This window comes from Pelecanus crispus, chromosome 2, assembly GCF_030463565.1.
Source record: "Pelecanus crispus isolate bPelCri1 chromosome 2, bPelCri1.pri, whole genome shotgun sequence".
Lineage (NCBI taxonomy): Eukaryota > Metazoa > Chordata > Aves > Pelecaniformes > Pelecanidae > Pelecanus > Pelecanus crispus.
Genome location: NC_134644.1, coordinates 45,513,910 through 45,532,953, shown reverse-complemented (window position 1 = coordinate 45,532,953; position 19,044 = coordinate 45,513,910). Strand labels below are relative to the sequence as shown.

The window sequence follows — 19,044 nt, the reverse complement described above, 5'->3', positions numbered from 1 at the left end:
TAGATGGGAGTGTTTAAAACAGCTTTTGCATCTGCCAAAGTGAATCTAACTTAATATGTTTTATAGCATGTTCATTTTATTCTAATTATATACAATAAAAAATTTGTATCACTAATTATACATGCTTTAAATCACACATAATAGGAATAGTCAAGAGAATTCTACAGAGTACAGGGAGTAAGCTGTTCTAGGTGCATACTTCTAATGCATCAGTTATTTAGTTGTCGTCTGGGGCCTTAACACTTCTGAATCTTGTATCTTCTATTTACGATTTTCTAGAAGAAAATCTGATGTGATTTGGTTTAATATAGCTTATACTAAACAACTATATTTTATTGCTGATCAGTGTTTTTTTCATGATAAAATTTTAAAATTTTCTGTTTTGTAGTAAATCACATAGTCTTTCTGTAAATCTGAAACACAAGCTATGGAATCAGTGTCTTTAAGGGACGTACCTCTCTGGTGGGTCATTAAACTGGAATGTATTCAGTACTGAAAAGTAACTAGTTACTAGTAACTGAGTTACTAGTCTCAGTTAAAGACACACCTTTTGACACTGGATGTTCAGGCCCACACCCCTGTGGCCATTTGTTGTGTCGAATTATTTGCAAGAGTTTGAAAAGATTTGGGATTTGGTTTTGGTGGGGTTTTCTTGTTTTGTTTTAAAAGTCCAGTACTCTAGTTCTGCAGGCTTATGCTGTACCTGGCAATATATTTCACTATATGTGCCTAATGTGCTAGAATGAAGATGTCAAACTGAAGTACAGAGAAATGTCTTGCTAGTTAGATAATAATGATTGGTAGCTTGCAAGACCTAGGCTGGACAGCTTACAAACAGCTATGTAGCAACATGACGGTGTTTTAAGAAAAAAATGTCAATCTAATGGTACATTTCATTCTCTTTTTTTTAATCGCACAGTTGTTCAACAGAAATATTGTATGCCTGCGTGCAGCAGAACTAAATATGTTTTTTACATTTTATAATTAGCTTTTCAGTCCTAGTACTTTCTGTATAAATGGGGTAATAATGAATTCATTCAGAAATTAAAGTATCTGTTTTTTCAGAAAAGATAACTGATACCATGAACTGTTGTCCACTTAAATATTCAAACATATTCAAAGATATTCAAAGATATTAAATATTCAAAGAAAAAAAACAGGCTCTGTACTATGGGAATAAATTCTGACATTAATTCTGATATTACTGTCCTTAAGCTGTTTTTCGATGTGTACCACCAGGCTTTACAATATTGGCCATTGCTTGGGGCTTTTTTTTTTTTTTTTAACTGCTCTGCATATATGATCCCAGCTGTAATTTTTAATGGAAAAAAGACTATGAATTAAATACATGGATAAAAATAAATGTGATAATTAATCTACTAATGCTAGTCACAAAAATAGCAGACGTATTTGATAGCCCAAATCCTTATATGCTTTTCGTCTGGATTTTATAATGGCACTATTTCAAATCAATGTTAATTTATGTGATAAAACCTCTGTTCTGTATATTAATGACATATACAAACACATTTGTATCCAGGCCATATTAATTACCACAAAGAAGTGTTAACTTGGAAATGGTATTTTTTTGACTTTAAAAGAAGGACACTGCTTTTGGTAAAAAGGATTTTAAATGCAGCTGAAAACAGAGCACTGTACTACTTTGGCTCATAAAAAAGCAAAGTTGATATCTAACCTAAACTTCTGCTGAAAATCTGAATAATGGTAGTATGCTGAAAACTTTAAAAAGTTGTTTTGAAGTCTATCAACATGATTAATGGAGATCTTGTGCTTGGGGTTTTTGTGCTGGGTTTTTTTTTTTTTTAATTACATTCTTGTTCAAAGAACAATTCCCTACCCACAGCAGATTGTGAGGTCCTGTTTTCATTTGGTCTGTAAGTATTTAAGGAGTACACAATCTTGCAATATTCTTCCATATATAGATCAATTTGACATGCTGATACACTTCCCTTGCTCCAGCTGACTTTGTGGCACAGTTGCAAAAGGCCCTTTGGGACTCTGCTGGAGAGCTCTCATAACATAAAAGTGAACCGCTTGTTTTTTTAGCATGAAAGGAAACTCCTGATGGTTTTAAATTAGTCTTGAACAGTACAGCTGCTCTCCCCTGTAGATCTATATTGGACTTGTTGAATCAGCTTGTTTTTATCCCTAAAACAGAGGTCCTGAACTGTGATTTAGATTTATTCTTGCTTCACTTTGAACTTAGCTGAGGAAAAAAAAATGAGCTGCGCTTTCGTCAGATGGGTGACATACGGTGATCTTGTCACCCCAGTGCAGCGACAGAGTATCTACTGCCCTTCACCTCTGCCTTTGCGCCTGCCTATGCTTGTTGCAAAAAAAGGAGTAAGGATGTAAGGTGTTACACTGTGGCTCGCTAGCCCTTTGGTTGTGCACAGGTGTAAACTTCTCAAGAAGCTGGAAATAGTTTAAAGAATGTAAAATGTGTGTGTGGGAATGGCCTCAAGTTGCGTCAAGGGAGGTTGAGATTGGATATTAGAAAAATTTCTCCACGGAAAGAGTGGTCAAGCATTGGAACAGGCTGCCCAGAGAGGTGGTGGAGTCACCATCCCTGGAGGTGTTCAAGAAACGGGTAGAGGTGGCACGTTGGGACATGGTTTAGTAGACATGGTGCTGTTGGGTTGATATTTGGGCTGATAATCTTAGACATCCTTTCCAACCTTAATGATGCCTAGTTTTACTCATTAAAAAATAATCCAGCCACCAAGCCAGGAAACATGAAATTATTACTCTACCCTTAATTGGTTTAGTGGTGGACTTGGTAGTGTTAGGTTAGTGGGTGGACTTGATGATCTTAAAGGTCTTTTCCAACGATTCTATGGTTCTGCTCAGAAGCGCTCGGAGCGAGCAGTGCGCTCCATCTGCTGGGAAATGCTTTTCCCAGCGCCCGTGCTTGCGGACGGGGTGCAGCTCCCAGTAAAAGGCGCTGATCTTTACTGCTTTATTAGGGCCTGACTTTGTACCGGGGTGGGGAACTCGGTGCTCCTTTGCAAGGGCGGGTTTTTCATACCGCTGTCTCCCAGCGGCGATGCCTTGCGGTGCCGGCGAGGAGCGGGCCTTGAGGGGCCGCAGATCCGCGCCCTTGCCCGAGGAGCGCGCTGGAGGCGGCAACGCCGCCCTGGACCACCGCACCCATCGGCCCAGGCCTCCCGGCGTCGCTTCGCCTCCCGGGCCGCAGAGCGGGCGGAGCCGGGCCCCAGAGCGGGCGGAGCCGGGCCCCAGAGCGGGCGGAGCCGGGCCCCAGAGCGGGCGGAGCCGGGCTTCCCGACGCGCTCCGCTGGGCGCCCGCCCGCTTTGCACGCCGGGATTTGTAGTCCTCCCGCCCGCCCACCCCGCCTGCCCGCTGCGGCGGCGGCGCCGCCCCTCTCCTTCCGGGAGCGGCGAGCGCCCGTTGGAGGGGGAGGCGGCGCGAGGGGCCGCGGCCGGCGTCACGTGAGGCGCGTGTTGACTTCCTCGAAAGGCGGGGGGGCGGGGCTGGCGCCCCGGGAATTTCCCGGCGGTGGCGGAGGCCGATACGGCGGCCGGGCCGGCGGCCATGGGAGCCCGGGGGGGCCCGAGCGGAGAGCGGGACGGTCGGCGCTGCCTCTCCGCCGGGGTGACCGCCCGTTTCTGACTCGCCTGGCCCCAGCCAGGCCCGGAGAGGTTGGTCCCGGCGCGGGGGCGGGGGGGGCCCGGCGGGGGTTGCCGGTGGCACCGTCGCCTGTGGGCGGCCCCGCGGCCTGCCTCTGGCGGGGGGTGCCCGGGGGCGCCGCCGAGCGTCGTGCCTCCTTGCCCGCTGGGATTAGGAGCGGTTCCCCCTGGGGACGGAGGCGGCTCTGGCCGATCCGTAGTTTCTCTTCTGAAAATCCAGTCGCCCTCGTAGAAGGGGCAGGCTGGCGGAGCCTTGTGCGATGTCCCTGCCTGCTTTTGCTTGGCAGGCGAAGTGTAACCGGGTTAAAGAGGGCATCCCTGTGGAGGCACGGTGAGGGTAGTTTAAAGGTACTGCTAGCGAGTTGGGAGCGCAGTACCACTCAGGTAGGCAGTAAAACTAGCCAAAAAGCTGCGCCTCATTAAGCTGAAAAACGCGGTGAGTTCTTAGAGCAGCAATTTGTGCGTTACTGCAAGGGAGCCCGGCAAAGGAAACGAACAAAGTAGGATTACTGGCACAGGATGTGAAAACAGAAACGTGATGAAATACTGGAGGAGACTGGAATACGGGTGTTGCAGGCTGTGTTGGTTTGGAAGAAGGGAGTACAGATGAGTGTTGAGATATGCTTATATGCTAGTGATGCTTTCAACTTTTAAGACATTACAGCTTTAAATCCTGGTGTGTCACCTGGTAGGGGAATTACTCTGATCTCCTTAAATAAACGTCTTCCCCAGCAACTTACAAGTGAGAGTGGATTGGGCTGTAAACTGTTCCAGTGAGTGGATTTAGGAGTTTTAGTGTTTCTCGAGGAATCCCTTAATTCCCCTCTTGTCTTACACTGTGTGTATGCAGTAAAACCAGCAGACCGGAAGCCAGCTCTGGAAAAAATGGAGTGAAGAGAGGATTATTGTCATAACAGTCAAGTATGCTCTGGGCTCCAAAGGTCAGGTGCTCTTCTGAGACAGCATTTTCTGAGAAGTGTTATTGTGGACTATGGGAAGCATTTCATTTCCTGTATATTGGTATGTGATCAAATGCTGCTACTGCTAATAATACCAGTTATCTGTTAGCACATGTATCCTGGAATTGTCATCGTAGAAACTGAAACAAATAGTAAGATTATTACTACATTTTGTTCTTTGGATAATTGGTATTTTATAAAAGAAGTTGTGATAGAAGTGTTGATCAGATGATTGCGCTGTAACAAGTAGGAGACTACTACCCCAAATCCTAAGCACAATTTTTGAGCCAACAACTCTGAGTGAAGTCAGAAGGCAGAAAACACTGGTTGAGTGAATTCTAGATCAGATTATATGAGGGTTTTAGTCACCTCCCCCCTCCATTTTTTCTAAAACTACCTTTTCTTTTTTTTCCCCACCCCTTAGTCCTTGTATGTTAGGGTTTACAGTTCAGGGAAGTATAAAGTGACCGTTGCCAGGCTATAAGCTAGGTTATGTTTTACAATGAAAATTAAATAGTAAAAAGTTCTTTAAAAGAGGAAAGGGGATGCAGTGACATCTTTGTGCAGCAAAAATGGGTAATAAATTGGAGATAATTTTAAGATTGCCTAAATTTCAGCAAGTATTCTGATTCGGTTTTCAGTATGTCTGTTTTCTATGTGATAGTTAAAAGGTGGAGAAAGTGTGAAAATATCAGGTCAAATACATGAACAAACTGTACTTAGTATACTCAGGGTGGAGAAATAAAGTTCATCAGTGTTAGAAAAACTGTACGTGAAGTTGCAAATCCAGTAACGTTTGTTCTTACGATGTCAATAAAAGCATTGAATTGGGGATCGTGCATTATGACTGGAAAATGTTAAATGAGGGATGCCTACTTAGGAAAGTGAAAACTACCCTGGAAAAAGTGCAGACCTGTTACTGCACATGCTATTGATATCTGATTTCTTTAGAATAGATTCTGAAGAAAATAAGCAAAAAGATAGAAGTAAATGGGATAAAATGCATTGTGGATTTACCTTTTGATATGTTTTCATTCTTTCACAGGTATTTTCTAAACAGAGGGAGTCTAGATAGAGAGTCCGTATTCAGTAAAACAGTTACAGTGGCAATGGGACCCAGTTTGTTAAAATGGTGATGATGGGATTAATACAAGAGTCAGGCTAGTAACTAGCTTGGTAGCAGTCAGTGGTGGATTCTGCTGAGGGGGACTTTTGGAGACTCCATACGTATGTGATTTATCCACAGTCAACTTTGCAACCAGTCTTAGGTTTTTGCTATGTATTTATACTATAATTGCATTAAGTAACTATTATTTACATGATTATATAATAATTTTATGTGGATTTCTTTGTGTGTAAAATGGTAGATGCTGCTAAAATGACAATACATTTGAGGAGAAGAAATGAAGTTTGAGAAGGGAAATGAAGCATAAGTAACTTAACAGTCAGTCATCTATGTACAAGCTGCTAACAGGAACTTGCGTTCAAATGACCAGGTTTGTCTGAAATAATGAGATGTGAACCTGAATACAGAATCATAGAACAGCCCAGGTTGGAAAGGACCTGGAAGGATCATCTGGTTCAACCTTTTCATGGGAAATGTAACCTAGGTGAGATTACGTAGCACCCTGTCCTGTTGTGGCTTGCAAACTTCCAGGTGTTATGTTAGTGAATTGCAGGATGACCACGGGCCATCAGTGCGACTCAGTTTAACTTGCCTTTTAATAGCTGTGACAGGTGAGGTGTATTTCCAGTTGAATTAAAAGTTAATGCAATTATACAAGGCTTCCATAATACCTTATCACTGAACTTGTGAACTTATTGAATGTGAATTAATCTGACAGTTGAATTGAGGGAGGAAACTTACAACTGGGAGGTAGGGCCTACTGTTTGTTTTACAAAAGAAGATTTAAAAAAAAAAACCCAAAACAAACCTGCTTAGCTTTCATAAATCGACATTTTGAAACGGGAAGGAATGAACACCAAAAAAGTGTCTATTAAAATAATATTCAGTGTTAGCATGAGACCATATGGGTTTTTCAGTAACCTTTGAATATAGTTATATTTGGTGCTAGAAAGGTTTAACAGCCAGAAGCCATCTTGTTCCTACTTGTGTTTCTTTGGCAGTATTGCTTCTAATTAGTTTCAAGATTAGATTTAATAGTTTAATAAACAGGATTATATGATGTTGAGAGGACAATATTTAATTGACTCCAACTTTTGGATTTTTTTTTTTCCCCCCTCTCCTTTTCTGATGCTAGTTATCAAGGCAAGTGGTTGTTGTGACAGCATCCACAGAAAGGCAAACTGAATACATTATGATGAGGATGCATAGGGTTTGCAAATTAGCGATGAAGTTACTGGAGTATGAAAGTGTTCATAAAAGTAAAGTAAAGTTTCTCAAGCACTGTTGTCATAAATGGGCTTTTTAGTACTTTTCTAGTTCTTGCAAGAGTAGATTATTTATTGTAAAAAGCTTGAGATTCTAAAAATTGCCTGTTGTACCTAAGGAGATTTTGCTTGGCTCCTCTAGCTTACCCAGATGTTCACAACAGGTGAACTACGGTGATCTGGTTTGTGAGCTTAGAGACAGTCACTTTCCACTTCCTGGAGGCAGCAAAACGAAAGCGATTTGGAGGTCTGACTTAGCCAATGTGCTGACGTGTTTCTGAAAGAGCACCAACTATGCTGAGGCTGCAGCGCGGTATGCGTGGACTCTTGGGGAGTGCTCTGGGGCCGTGGACTTTGTCCATACGGAAGAATAAGCAGTGGCCAGAGCCAGCAGCTACCGAGATGCATGCATGCAGATTTTTTGCTCTAAAAATGGAGCAAGTGTCTGTAAAAAGTGATGTGTCTCTCTGTAGAACAGACTGATCATGACTGGAATCTAAGAGAACCTAAGATTTCTGAGGGAGAGATGCAAAATGATAGATGCTTAAAGGGACCGGAAGCCTTGCTTGGTTTAGCATCATATACTTCACATACCGTGTGGAGTTTTTGATGCTGACTGCAGGAAGTCTTTTTTTTTGTTGCTGTGCTGGTGTGTCTTTTAAAAAAGAAAAAAAAGCAGTACAACTTTACTGAAATTAAGGTAAAGGGCTGCAACACACTCATTCAGGATTCCTGTGGATCAAAGGCATTTCTTGAATTTGATGTTTTATTTTTATGTCTACATGCATATATTACACTCTTCTGTGTAAGGCAAGGTCAACCAGTATAAGAATTATACTTTTATTATTAATACCTGGAGGCTGTTCGTATGACCATTATGAAGTCAAACCCCTCAAGTCTGGAAGGTAAAAAAAGTGAAATGGTTCAGACTCTTAGTAGCCTTGAAAAAAATCAAGAAAATACCATCTTCAATTTATTTGCGTTTGACATTTGGAAATATTTTGAAACTTGTTCGGTTCTCTTTCAAATCAAAAGATGGGGCAAAATGGGAATCTCCTTGATACTGGGAAAAATTTAATGTAATCCTGATTTTACACTCCTTCCTCCTGATCTGAGTGTAAGATTAACATTTCAAACTACAGAAATCTGTTTGTGCAGTGGTCTGTTTTCTATTAGAGCCTCTGCGTCCTGTGTTCCTTGTATGTAAAATGTGTTTTACATTTAACTACCTCCCATAGTGTTAATGACTAATATTTGTAAAGCTCTATGAAAAGAAAAGCTGTATTTCTGCCAAGCATTAGTAAGAAATGGGAAAACATTCTTACTCTCAAGATATTTAATATATTAAATCAAAGCTGTTTTATAACCTACATTAAGCGTCAGTGAACAACAGAAGTGGTTTCTGGAAACCATTCTTCTCTGCAGTATGTGAAAGAAAACTTAAGTGGTGCAATCTTTTCAAACTCGTATGCTTATAAACAGTGGACATAATTACTCCTGCTAAAACTTAATACTATGTCCTGTCAACAGTGTATTCAGGATGTTGTTTATTTTTTTAAAAAAATTAATTAATTAATACAAATACTAATACTATTCATTTAATGTATTCATTTTTGGAAGTAAAGGTTAGAGTCCTTTTAAATAGGCTGTTTTGTGTGCAGAACATTAAAAAAAAAAAGTAACATCTTTCTTTATCACAGGCAAAAGTATTAGGGAGACCTTTCTTGGGGTGGGATGTGTGGTAAGTGGGGTTGTAAAGCTTGCTTTCAGTAGGCCGAGATGGACATCAGTTGTACTTACAGACATTAACTTGTCTATACAGTACTTTAAATGTTTTAGTGGGAAATCTTTCACTTGAACTGGTTACTCTAGTACAGCTTAGCTCATGAATTGCAACTCCAGAGAGATCAAAATTCACTCAGGTGCTTCAGAGTGACAGCTCTGGGGCATTTGCAGCAGTGAGTACAAGTGTAGCTTTGAATAGGAGAAGCCAAACAGAATAAAACACGGGCAGAGGTCTGTGCTTGGACTCAGTAATTACTGCCATCCCACAAGCCCTTCTGGGACTGCCAGATTTGAGGAGTCATGACTTGTGGAATAATCTAATGCATGTATTGTGTCAGAAAGTACTTCTTTGATTGTTGCTTACAGTTCATATTTTTTAAATGATGTAATATAATACTGGAGAAACTAAATTTTGATTCCTGTCCTTAAAGAGTAAAATTAAAGGCTACAGCTATAGTTGGGGATTTCTTACAGATATAGCCCCACTTTGTAAGGTTTTGTCTTCTAAGGGTTTCTGTCTGTCGCTTTAATATTGTGAGAGAGCTTCTTATAGAGAAAGTAGTATTTGTGAGCGTGCTTGCTCTTTTTTTTCTTTTTCCTGACAATACAACAAAGAGATGGGTGAACGTGCATTTCACCATGACCTTTATAGAACTGCTGATCTTGCACTGTTTAATGGCCAGGTTTTATTCTTGTATGAGCTTGTATCTTTTATTGGCCTTTTAATATAGGCTTAGCAGGTGCTGGAGAAGTAACTGCATTTTTTTTTCTCTTTTGGAAATACTTCAGCAAGATTTTTGCAGTGTAGAGAAACTGTTCAGGTGTTTTTGTTTTGTTTTCTTTTTTAGGTTTTGTTGATTTGTTTAGATATATTTAGCAATGCTGCTCTAATTTTTCTAATGTGACTTTTTCCTCACGCTCATCTAATGTGTACTGCAGTTAATGGTGCGTATATTATAACTTTTGAATCATCACGCACCTATCTGATACAGAGGTTGTAGCACTTTTTTTTTTCTTGGGAAATGTCTATCATATAGTTCTGTAGACTGTGAGATTTGAAACTTTTTGAAATATGCAATGAAAGGAATATTCAGTAAGCACAGGCAACAGACTGATGTTTACTAATACTTAGCTGTTAAAATTATTTTGTATGAACTCATACCTGAGATTTGATAAATGCATGTTTTCTTCAATTTTTCCTCTTCTATAAATATTTTACAATTTTTGCAGTTTGTTAAAAATTTAACTGTGGTTTTTGTAGAATAACTACTATGGGAGAAAATGGGGAACTATTTAGAATAAAGTATGAATAAAGTATCAGATTGACTGACAAAAGCATTGTGAGATCTCTTGGTTTCAAGAGTGCTGCTTTCCAAAAGCAGAAATGTCCTTTAAGAGGTAGGCAGAAATCTCAAAATACCAACAGCTTTTTGTTTTCTGAGTGTGTACACTATGGCTTTTTGAAGTGATCTTATTTACATTACTCTAGGTTTAGCATATTTTATTATTGTATTTCTTTCATGCGATGCTCTAAAATTCTGGGTAAATTGGTGTTCAGTGGCATTTAAATTTCAATTTATGTAAATCTGTCCATTTGTTTGAAAGTGATGTCTGTCTGAAGTCTCAGTTTTGTTTCTGTGTTGTTGGGCATGATGACAATGGTGATTTGAATCTTGTTTCTTGTAAAGCTGAAACAACTGCACTTTTTTGTGGTCGTAGCAGTGTAATATGGTGTGTGGGTATTATTAATACTTTATGTTAGTGAAAGATTAAAAAAAAAGTATATACAATGTGAATATTGTGGTGATTTTCCCTTCTTGACAGGCTGTTGAGCTTCCAGTGCAGAGAAGCATGTTTCATGATAATTTTATTTATTTTTAATAATTGAAACAAAAAGTTCAAAAATTGCACAATTCCTTCTGAATATCCTACTTACTTCATTTAAGCCTGTATAAGGTGTGTTGCCACTTTCCCCTCCAAATTGTTACATCATCAGATCTGTTTTTTAAAGGGATGAGCCGAGAGGAAGGTGTCTTATTGGGTACATGTGTCTCAGGAGAAGTAGACTTTTGTTTTGTAGGCAGTTTGTCGTCGCTTAGTTGCAATAAGATTAGTCAAATATGTGTATATCAGATCTTTCTGGAACAGTTATCTTGTGTGTAGATATTTAGAAAAATGTGTATTATAAGCCCCTTTGAATTATGTGGAAGGAGAATTACACGCTTGTCTTCTAAGTAGCATCCAGTGCTGGCTTAGAGAACAGTATCAGAAAAACAGAGTTGAATAATCCTGTAAACTAAATGAGATCTTTCAAGTAAAAAAATGTTAGTGTAACTAGTCCTCTTAGTAGGTGTGGGTTAAGTGTGTACTTGAATTTATAAAAGAGTATTTGTGTATGCTGAGTCTTATTTGGAAGGTCTTGCTGTTTTGGAAGCTTATAAAGGCAGTAACTTTTAGTTAGCAAAATACAGAATAAATATGGTCTCATTTTCTGATGTTGTCTCCTGTTTTCCCTTGTTGCTATCTCCTGGTAGAACTGACGTGTGCCAGAAATAGGGAATGTATGATGCTCAAATTTAGGAGCTATAGGAAAATGTGGGGATAAAGATGTATTTTATGTACAAGGTCGCACAATCTGCTGCTTTCTTCAAGAGGAAATGATAAGCTGTGACACTTCTTTAATGACATTTGAGTCTAGTGTTCAGAGGAAAGGAGATGTGTTGCCTGGAGAAGGCAAGTTCTTGGAATTTGATGAGATGGGTCAGAAGACTTGCAGGGCCCTTGGTAAAACGGGGGATGAAAAGCTGGTATGTTATGCTCATCTTGGAAGGCAAAATGAGCAATTCCTTCAGTCAGTAAATGCAGTTTGAATGATGTAGTGCTTTTGGTCAAGGTCACCTTGTGCATGGAGTGATAGTATTCTTGCAATGAAAAGGAAGCAAACCTTTTTTGCAAGGCTCTTTCTACTTAAGTATGAGGCAGAGCAACAGGCAAGGGAAGCTTAGGCTACCTGTTTTGTTAGAATACATCAATCAGTATGCAAGACATCTGTTCACCTCCTGAAGGTAACCATTAAAAGGACTTCAATTTTGGTTTGTAGTTTTCTTCTCTTTTTTCACGGTTACAACTCCTTTGCTGTCTATTTAGTATAAACAAGCTGTCACAGTTTTTTATCATGTTGTCTAACTGGCTTGGAGCAAATTGAGACAAACATGGTAACAGTGCCATTGTTCAGCTTTAGCTGTACTACAGCTCTTCATAATGCTGCAGTCCATGTAGCTTTTCCATTGCTAGCACAGTGAGGGAAATTTGACCACATAGATAAGCTCCAGGGCAGTTGATCCCTTTACCTCTTAGTATTGCTAATCATATGGAAGTCTAGTTTGAATTTAAATAGCAAATACACAGCAGAGGCAGTGATTGTGGCTTTAGGTTTTTCCCTCCAGTGATGCCTGTCTTTCCTGAGAGGTTCTGCTGATCAGGTCAGTTTTCTGTTGAAATAACTTTTTCCTACAATACCAACTCTCTTCATTATCCTCATTTCTTTCATTCCAGTATTTCTGCTGGTTCATTAGCTAATCATCAGGAGCCTAATGATTTGTTCAAGGGTAAAAAATAAAAATAAAAATCTGCTTTTGACAGAAGTAGCATCAGTTTGTTAAGGGTGGGGAAAGAAATATCAGGTACTGTATAGCATTTGTTAGTATTGCATATAAAAGCAAGGCATCTTGATCTTTATAACTAATTAAGAATGAGCTGTAGCTTTTTTTGTTTGGTTGGGTTTAGGTTTTTCGGGCAGGTTAGTTGGTGGCTGGATTGTTTTTAAATCAAACCCCGAACTTCCTGATATCTAGTAATATTAAGGATGTTGCATTAAGAGGTTAAAGTAATTTGGCAGAAGCCCAGTGCATTGTTATAAGCCCGGTCGTGTTTTGCACCTTAGGTGCTTTTTGCACCTTAGAGGCAGGTAGCTTTTGGGATGGAGGTGTGTTTTGGTATTATAATGATATTATAATGAGCAAAGTTTACCAAAGGACAGCATTTTGTCAAAACCATGACAGACTGTTGGCCCAGGGTAGCAAATGTGCAACTTATTGGTTCCAAGGTACCTTCATGTTTCCATATTACACTTTTTCTATTGTCCTTTTTCATTCATCCATTGTTTGCCCAAGTTCCCGCGGTGTTCCATTCTACATCTACAATAAATCATCTGCCATGTTCTGGCACGGTCAGGTCTATACAGGGACCAAAAGCAGTTTAAAGTTTTACTGGTAAGGCCCTTTCCACTTTTCAACGAGTGATTCGTCTTTCCATGTCTGTAGATAGACCATGTCTCCGGGCTTGAAGGAGTGTGCTGGGGGATCGAAAGGCACAGGAGCTGTCCCGGCTGGGGAGAATGCTCTACGGAGTCCCCGATGAAAAGGTCGGTGCGTGCTGGAGTCTGAAGAGCAGCATCTCCCCACCGGTGACCGGCAAGGCTTCACAGCAGTCCCATCTAGGGTGCCAAAAGTGTTGTTGCAGAGCCTGGCTGCGGTATCTCCACACTGCTCCACCCTCTGGGCAGTTCCTCTTAGAGCCAAGTTCCCCTGGCATTGCCGACATCTAAGGTTGCAGGCCTAGGGAACTTCTGTGGAATGGATTCCTTGCATGCCAGCCACACTCCACCCTGGAAGCTTCTTCAATGCTGTACCTTTCCTAAAAATGTGAATATAAGTTTAATTTCTAAGTCACCTCCAGCAATTATTCCACCTATTCCACCCTGTGACTATAGTCACTCAAGCTTTATGGTATTTGGAATGCATTGGGTGTATCACATACGTTCTTGTGGTGAGGATTATCGAGTACACACACATCCTGTGGGGATACTAGATGAGGGAAACTTCTCATCATAATCTAAAGTTTAACACATAAAACAATTGTTAAAATAAGACACGATACAGTATTAGTTGGTGTCCATTTGAATAAAGTGTCCCACCAGTGGTGTTCTCCATCCTTCTTCACTCTTTCCAAGACATGGTGTCTCTCTTCTGCATCATGATGAACGGTAATGAAGAGTTCTGTGTACATTCTTTCGGATGCATTTTAGCAATTGGTTCAGGTCATCATGTTGCAACAGTTTTCTCACCAATGGGAGGTTCATTCCAGTAGGAGTAGGTAATAAATCTTGATGCAATGTATAGTTAGACTGTAGCAATTGATGAGATGTAACAGGAGCTGAGTAATTGAAGTCATATCCCACAATTTTAGTAAAGTTACAAACACAAATATTTGAGTGATTGCTTGTATCTACAGTAATGTTATCTACAAATATAAAATCACAAAGGGTTCTCATACAAACACATCCTTTTCCAATATATACAAGTCCAGTTTCAGGGGCTTCATTGGGTTGTATTTCAAAATAACAAACATTTCGTTCAGTGTCAAAACAAATGTCTTGGGCTTTGATGGTGTTGCTCTCGCAAATAAATCCTCGTTGGTCCCGTACAACGCATGCATTAACATCAACAGTTTGCCATTTGTTTCCATTTCATTGGGCCCACACTCTATGCTCTAATGGATAGAGTATAGTACCATTGTGGTTCAATCCTAATGTGATGATTGGGTATATGGTGTATACCAAAGCATCGTGTATTGTTAAGACAAAAGCTGTGGCTTTGCCGTCAGTAGGGTTGTAGGTGAAAATAACTGGATACCACCAGGATTGGAATTTTCTCTCAAATTCAGTTGTATTATCCCAAATGACCTTCCCAATTTCAGTGGGCAGGGTGCCTTCCTCACCTTCCTGTATAATTGCAGCTACTATAGATTGCATCCACAGTTGAGCTTGGATACAACTAAGAGCTAGAGAAACATTATTTTGGGCAGCACTGAGTGCGTCTGCAATCAACTGGTGGTCTTTCTCATTTACCTCTCCCCACTGAGGCAATATATCTGATAAGAGCCATTGGTTTAGTTCCCAGAGCTGAAAGAGAAGATTGTAAGGGGTGTTTCAATGCGTTTAAGTCACTGGTTACTGTGGCTAATTTACTAGCAAGTACTTCAGTATCTGTCCTGTTTAAGACTCCCAGTCCTGTTCCTAAGACACCAGTCGCATCTCTCTTTGATCATTTTGGAGAGATGAGAGTCCATTTATGTAACCATGCTGACCATCCTGCATAAGATGTACTCAGGAATGGTGAATAGGTAGGTTTAATTGCAGAGATACTACTCTGCATTGCTAATTCCACCCGTTTGAGGGAGTATGACAGATTAAACAGCACTTCTTGCTGACCTGTATTTTTAATTATGTAAGGGCCTGTGTTGAAGATGAAAGGAGTTAGATTAATGGGAGGCCGAGTCAGTATATTTTCAGACATTTGTGGGGCGAGAGGTTCCTTGTCCTTTGCAGCTGGTGCAGATGATGCTGTATCAATCATAAATTCAAATAATAATTTGGTGTCTCTGTAACCCCAAAGACAGTACACAATTACAGGTTTGTTAAAGGTAAGATTGTACCAGCAATCTGAATTAGGTTTGGTTATTTTGTAACACTCGGCATTATAATTTTCCGGTCTGGAAGAGTCAGTATAAACGCTTTTAATTTCAGTCGGCCTATGGTAAGTAGACCCATTAGTTATTCGGCAGCTAATTTGTATCGTCTATCCTGGAATGGCTTGAAGTCTAGCTATCTGAAGAGTCATTCCAACTCCATTCATCTCTGGAATATACCTCATTTCCATGTATAACTAGAGTGGAGAGATTTAAGTTCCTTTTGTTTTGTAGTGTTCCAATGTTTGCACTATATTGTGACAATGCATGGTCCCAAGGGTCATTACGAGATACCGTGGTGAAAATGGGTACATCTCTAACTCCATATTGTAGTGTGTCAAATGTAGAGGGTGGGGTTAGGTCAGGTGGTGTAGGTGGATCAGGTTCAATCATATCTATTTTGAACTGGAAAGACAGCTCTGTACAGTGTTGTTTTGACAGCCCTGGCCCTGTACAGTGTTGTTGCCATATACAAGCCACAATAGTGGGTCCCACCAGAGTAAAGTTATACCAACAATCCCACTCATCAGTGATACAAGACTTTGTTGCTATTGGATTTCTGGAAACGTTGGATATTATCATGGATGTGACCTTTTCAGGGGTTGATCTGTTGATCATTCTACACCCTACTTGGATTTCCCTTCAGGAGTGGAAGCCATCCGTTATCCCAGCTCCACTCATGCTTTGAGAATACCTCGGCTCCATGCATAACTACAGTAGCTCAGTTTAAGTTTTCTTTGATGGTACGTGTTCCCATAATTCCATAGTATTTAAATTAATATGGGCTTGGGACCATGGCCATCCTCGGTCTTTCTGGCTACACATCAAAGGGAGTTGTATTAGAATCAAAGTGAAGCACCGCATTGTATATTCACACATTAACAAAATCAACAATCATAACATACAATAGATTCAGCAGCATGTCGCAGGCATCTACTTCAATTGGAGTCATCTTCTTTCAGGATTCCTGTGAACACAAAAAGGAAACAAATGTGCTTGGTCCTATTTAACTGGCAGGGTTAAAAAGAGGGTGAGATCCACCAGGTGCTAATCCAGTGTACTTTTCCTGAGCAATCTTTGGCTTCCCATGCGTACGGATTTTTGGGGGTGGTTAGTACCATTGGTACTGTTCCAATCTGAGGCATTTTCACCAGCACAGGTTGTCTGGTGTGAAATCCTGTAGGATATTCTCCTGGTTTAGTATGAACTCTTGGGGTGATTGTATTAGCAGATGCACAGAAGGCTTTCATTTTGGGGCATCTAGGGCAGCCATCTCTAAGGATGGGCAGCTGCCTGTATCAATGTCACTGTCTCTGCCATGTTTGGAACTGCGGCAGTCAAAAGTGCAGTATGAGCATTTAACTGTCAGTAATCCACTGTAAAACGCCATTGCCTAGTTGGTTTCTTTATTGGCCACACCGGTGAATTGTAAGGCGAATGAGTGCTTTTAATGATGCCTCTTTCTTCCAGTTCCATTACCACCCTGTCAATCCCCATAAGCGCTGCTGCTGGCAATGGATATTGCCAAACATTAGTGATTTTAGAGTGGGGGTGAGGGTATAGATGTTTGCAACAGACTCAATTTCACTATGCCTGAGTCCGTTTTATTTCTTGCAAAACTCCACGCAGTTCCATCTGGAAGTTTCCACATTCGCCCATGCAGTATGTCAAATCCTAGAATGTTAGTATATGCAGCACCAACCAATACTTCTGCCCTGGTTAATCTCTGTTCCTCTGGCAACCAGAGTGAAATTTTTGTGGTGGCGCATTCCTTTTCCACACCATCAATTCCTGTGAATTTAACCCTGTGTCGGCCAGGTCTTATGCCCAGGGCTTGTGCTGTTTCATAGGTAATTGCTGACATTTGGGGCCCTGGTGTCAATGAGAAAGTTTACCAATATTTTTTGGTGTCCAATGGGAATGGCAATGATAGGGTCAGAATATTCATCAGAGAGCCACTGAATTGCTAATACCTGCCGAGCAGGGTGGCTCACTGCCCTCCCCAGGGATGGAAGTTTTTTTGCTGAGATCCCGCCTCATCCATTAGGCCTGGTGCAGAAGGTGCACTTTCCTTATGGGTCGGGGGTTTTCCAGCTAGGCAATTCTCCCCAGCTGGGTTATTCTTTTTACCCAGAGATTGGACCAACGTATGGAGATCCTCCGTAGAGATGCCATGCAAGATTTGTCAGGGTACACCCAAAGCTAGAGCCTTACACCGCAGTTCACCTCATTCCTTATTAGGTTTGAACCTCCCATTGAATTTAGAGTTCTGAGCGTGGACCTGGCAAACTCGCCGGGTGTCATCTGGGAGCTTTACACTGGACGAACTGATCCAGCCCATTCGGCGTCCGTACCTATCTATGTCTTGTACAAATTCAGTCCAGGTTGGTATGGGGATGTGCTGACTTCATCTACAACCACGACCAGCATCTCTACGAGCGGCTTGTATGCGATCTTGGGCATTTGCTACGAACATCTTGAGACAATTGGGGAGACCATGAATAAGAGGGGTTAATCGTGCCGGGTCGATAGGGGCTAGCATCGGGGATTTCCTTAACTCATCTCTTTCATACATTGCTTGTATGCAGGCTGCTTTCTGTACTGCTGCAGCCACATCGGAATAGCCTGTGGCTTTGATCTCCAGTGGTTCCCCTCTCTCCAGAGGACCTATACCACCTGCCCAGTATGCAGCTCGTGCAGTTAAGGAATAATTATGCTCTCCTGGTGTGGTAATTAAAAATATTCCTGGTCCCCAAAAGCCTCCTGCTTCTTCCTCACTTAACATAATTCGGTCTCCTCCTTCAAGAGAAACTTGCCACACATACTCGACTTCTGATTCTCCTGACCACCTTGAGAATTTCTCCTGTATTTTTATCAACTCTGCTGGTGCAAGGTTTACACTACGCATTAATCTACGAATCTGCTTAACTGGAGCAGAAGGTTGCATTTTATCTAACAGCCAATTAACCCTTTCCAGCAATTGTTTAAGATGATTATTCTCACTCACAAGTTTATAGCTTGGATTCCTAGTGTTCTTCCTGTCTCCCTCTCAAAGGCCAATGATTACTTCAACACCTCATTTTCCGATTTTGAAGTTGTATATTCTACATCGGAAACTAGTTTGGCAGCAGAGGTTTCCTTAGCTTCTTGCTGAGCACAAGATAAACAGGCTCCTAACACCACACAAATTACACCTTTACCTTTTTTCACTCCAAGCTTTTGCACAGCCTGACACTGCTCAATGCGTTCCACTTTCTCTTCATCCTTCCAAAATTTTTGAGCCCACTCCTTCCCAGCCTGGGAGGGGGCACATTTGTATCTTTGCAGCAGTTTATCCATGGTAATCCTGCCGACTACACCAATTTTTCTGTTGCATTAAGAGGCTAAAGTAATTTGGCAGATGCCCAATTTGTTGTTATAAGTCCAGTCGTGTTTGTACTGAACTATCATGATTATGGAGGCACAAATAACGCGATACACCTTCAGTCTAGTCGCGTTCCATGAACTACCACGGCCCCACTTAAAGAGTCTGGTCGCATTCAGTGAGCATTATCACAGCTAGATTAATGAATAGTGCAGTTTATTAAAGCAACAGACACACAGGTTATTTTGGATTACCGGTGGTAAATTCACTGTCTGCAAAGCACGTGCATATACCAAGAGTATAAGTAGCACAGCCTGGCTACAAATGCATTAAAAGACATAAAGCGAC

The 19,044-nt window shown here is 41.0% G+C and overlaps 1 protein-coding gene across 1 annotated transcript in view; it reads left to right on the top strand.

The window, feature by feature from the left end:
* The first annotated feature begins 3,603 nt into the window (after nucleotides 1-3,603).
* The window catches only part of AZI2 (5-azacytidine induced 2), a 34,922-nt gene continuing 19,481 nt past the window's right edge, over nucleotides 3,604-19,044 (top strand). The window contains exon 1 of the mRNA XM_075704547.1: nucleotides 3,604-3,681. The gene's annotated coding sequence lies outside the window, so the exon portion shown is untranslated. The remainder of the gene's footprint in view (nucleotides 3,682-19,044) is intronic.